This window comes from Pteropus medius, unplaced genomic scaffold, assembly GCF_902729225.1.
Source record: "Pteropus medius unplaced genomic scaffold, Ma_sr-lr_union100, whole genome shotgun sequence".
Taxonomy (NCBI): Eukaryota; Metazoa; Chordata; class Mammalia; order Chiroptera; family Pteropodidae; genus Pteropus; species Pteropus medius.
Window position 1 is genome coordinate 1 of NW_024350760.1, and position 4033 is coordinate 4033.

General features: G+C 48.8%; 1 pseudogene; it reads left to right on the forward strand.

Annotated features, from left to right (window-relative positions):
* The first annotated feature begins 1936 nt into the window (after window positions 1–1936).
* On the forward strand, window positions 1937–2056 carry LOC120584389 (uncharacterized; annotated as a pseudogene).
* The last annotated feature ends 1977 nt before the right edge of the window (window positions 2057–4033 follow it).

Below are 4033 nucleotides of genomic sequence, written 5' to 3' on the forward strand. Positions count from 1 at the left end.
CACACACGCACACATGCTTACTCTAGGAATTCATTTCTCATTTTGGTTTGGGATGGAGCCATTTCATAAAAGGTTTCAGGGTCTGTTTATTGCCTCTTTTGTTCTCAAGCATTTTCTGGGGTCTCTTGGCAGCTCTTGGATCTGTAGCAAGCAGTGAAGCCCTGCAGGATTGCAAACCCCAACAAATCCCAGGCTCTGACCATGGCGGAGAACTGCTAGAAGCTTCTCCCCTCCCACCCCAAATTCCTGCCCAGAACTCTGAGCAAACACTGGGGGTAAGCCGAGTGTGGTCCCTGGGGATCGCTCACACTGCGGTTGTTCTGGAGCCCGCCCAGCTCATGCATGACCTTTCCCCTCGAGACAAATGGTGCGGGACTCAGGAGCCTGCTGCCAGTCTCCAAGGAGCAGCTGCTTCGGGGAGTGCGTGTGCGTGTGCGTGTGCGTGTGCGTGTGCGTGCATGGGTGCGTGTGTGAAGTCCATCACACTGGGTCTCCGGCAGTGACGCTGCTGGTAGTAGACACTGCAGGTGCCCGGTTCTGGAAGGCCCATGGCTGCCCCTCCAAATGAACTAGGTGAACCCTCAGCACCAGTCCAAGCCCCGGGCCTGGTCAGGAGCCTCACTCTAAGTCTGGGGGCGAAAAGAAATGCTCAGCCCAGGCTGAGCAGCCCTTCTGGCCCCCCACCCCCTACCACCACACGCACACCCCCGACCCCACACGCACAGCCCTACCCCTACGCACACTCCTCATCTCCTCTGACATCGTACTACTTAAACACCTGCTGTGGTGGATGGTTAAAAGGCGCTCTGACTAAGGGGTCAAGGGCACCATCGGTTCCCTTCGGCTGACCAAAGTCCAAATCAGGTTTTGCCGCCTTGGGGAGTTCTGTGACCTTGAGCCAAGTACATAATTGCTCTTTGCCTCAGTTTCCTCAAATGGAAAGTGAGGCCATTAGCACCTACTGTGCAGCGCTGTCGTGGAGATCGGGCGAGACGCTGGGTGGAAAGGACAAGCGACACGTGTTACTAGTGACGAGTAACTCCGAGTGGAAAGGGCGGGTGGACCCCCGACTCCGAGCTCGGGGTTTGTTTCCGTGAGCTCCCAGCGATGCCCCTCAAGAGGCTGACCATGATGAGGGTGGAGTCACAGGGTTTCTGCGGGAGTTATGAAGTCGCTGGTGCTTTTCCAGCTTTGAGGATGGCGGAATTGGTCAAATAATTAATTCATTCAAACATATATTTTAGGTGTCAGGCATCGTTGAGGCAAAAGTCTTCAGAAATGAAAAGGCCTGGGTCACCGTCCTCAAGTTACACCCATGAGTGTAAGGAGAGGCGGAGACACCTGCTCCGATAATGACGACGTGCAGGGTGGCTGGGGCCGCGATGGAGATACGATAAAGTGGCCGAGCCATCCGTGGGTGACCATGGAGAAGGAATAGGGACTTATCCAGAAGAGAAAATGAGGCAGGGAATGCTAGACAGAGTGAATCTGCCGAGGCACAAAAACGGCAAAGAAAATGCCACGTCCGGAGAACGGTAAGCTGTTCTTCTTGGCCGCCCCACACCGCAAAGGGATTTGTCTGGAAAGAGAGGGCTGTGGGTCCATCCGCTCTGATGCTATCACGCGGCCGCTCAAGGAAACACCAGTGAGATAAGCAGGCTGGCCTGTCACCCACCTCAGTCCCCCTTCCGCCCCGGCCACAGACGCAGGAAGACAGTGATGGGGACAAAGCCTCAGCTCAGTGTCAATGGCTCTCTCAGCTCCGGTTCTGCTATGTAAATGACTATGTTTTTTAAAGTTCACTTTCTTCATCCATAAGATGCGTTTGGGGTGGGGCGACGGTTCTCCCTTTGAAGGTGCTTCATGCAGATCTCAGTTTCTCCTCTCCCACCCATCAGTGGATTTGGGGGCACTGTTGTAATGAAGTGGCTGTTCAGTCAACGGCCATGCCACCCTGAACAAGCCCGATCCCATCTGATCTCGGAAGCTAAGCAGGGTCCAGGCCTGGTTAGTACTTGGACAGGAGACCACCTAGGAAGACCAGGTGCTGTAGGCGTACAAAAATAAAAAAATAACGGATTGTAAGCTGACAAGTTCCTTGTCATCTGTGAGGTCAATCAAGGGTTGCCTCACCTAAAAAAAAAAAAAAAAAAAAAAGTGACTATTGACATTACTCCTCTGAAGATTATACAAAACAACAGAATCCATTGGTTTTCATGTGTGGAAATAGGCACCGTGAAGATGTTTCCTCCTCTGCTCAGGGCCCCACCTGGTTGTTCTGCCACCCTCTGCTCCTACTCGCGGGATGACGAGCTGTCAAACTCAGCCCTTGCTTCCGCCTCTGATTCTCCTGGAAAAGACCTCACACTACAGCTCAGGGGAAGAAAATATTAGCACAGGTGACAAGTACTTAATTTCCTCCCTCTTCCCTCCCCCATCGAAAAATAAAAAATAAAAATAGCAGCTGAAATCAATCAGAGCTTAGATGAAGAGAGCGGATGGACCTATTTAGTCATCTGACTCCTCAACTAGAGTGACGGATGCAGGTGGCTTCTTTTCCATTCTGGTCCTAGAAGGACATTTTCTATATTCTGCCAGCAGTAAAATTCTCTCCGTGCCCAGTCTGATCACTGCATCTTCCCAAATCACAGCTTGACTTCCTGAAGCGAGAGCCAGGCAGCGTTTCCTACACAAAATTGCCCATCACATGAGGAAACCGAGCCACAGTAAGCGCACGAGTATGTTCCAGGCCCAAAGATTTTCCCCAGCAGAAAGGGAAAAAACATCTGGTGCCCTTATTTATGACCTGAGGTCCTGGAGCATCTTTCTCCAGGGCAACCTCAGAAATGCAGCACATGCAGTCTGCAAAGTGGGTGGATGGACGGAAGACATTGTATGAGTTGCGGGTAAATATTTAAATAGAGATAGATGAAGATATATAGATATAGATTTTTTTTTTTAACTGTGATAACCAACCCTTTGGCGGGGTTGCGGGGGGGCGGGGCGGGGTTGTCCTTTTTATTAACAGAGAAACTGAGACAGAAAACAATGTTCCGAGCCTGCCCAGAATGCAACTTCTATACATTCTCTCTTCTAACTCAGACGAGTGTCGAGCCCTGCATTACTTACCATCACAAAGCAAAGTTGATCCCAGACAGTCGTCTAAAACCCTAATCCCGCATCGGAACTTTACGCAACACTCAAGTTGTGGGCTGGCATGTTTATTTTCTCTTCGACTCTCCTGGGAGTAAACAGAAGATTCCTTTTACTTTCTATTCCTCTTTTAGCACAAACTGGAAAGGCTGAGCTGAAATCCCAACCCCTTACAAACCCACAGATGGTCCTTTACATTTGGTTTTTTTTCCTTGTTTAAAAGTTTTCTTTAATTTTTCAATGATAGTTGCCACACAATATTATACTAGTGTCACTTGATTTTAAATAGATATATAGATATGGCTATAGATATAGGTATGGACAGATGTAGATAGATATTTAGAGAGACAGAGATAGAGATAGATAGAGATAGAGATTTTTAAATCAGCTAAGTCCCACTGACCCCGTGGGAGGCCAGAGATTCGCACTGAAACCTATTCCCTCCATCGAGATAATGATAAGAAAAATTTTTACAAGAGGAAGTTAAAAATTCAAGAAGAAAATCCCTTCTGAAACCCTAGTTAACAATAAACAAACAAACAAACAAACAAACAAACAAATAAATAGAAAGCTGTTCTACTTCCTATTCCCCAAACTTTAGCCACAGCTCTCAGATATTTGAGCAGTTGCTTCCTGCTTCATGACAGTCCCCTGCTTTTACGTAACTAATTTCTTAAGCACCCACCCTGCTCTGGGAACACAGCATCGCACAAACAATGGCACAGGCAGGACTTCGGAAAACAGACTCGGCCTGTCCCACGACAGGGGGAAACACAATAAAGAGATTCAATCTGACTAAATGACTGTAGAAACAATGGTGCAGCCCGTTTGTGTTCCTCCATTGAATTGTCCTTGGCTTTGATGTCAGCAGACCAGGCCT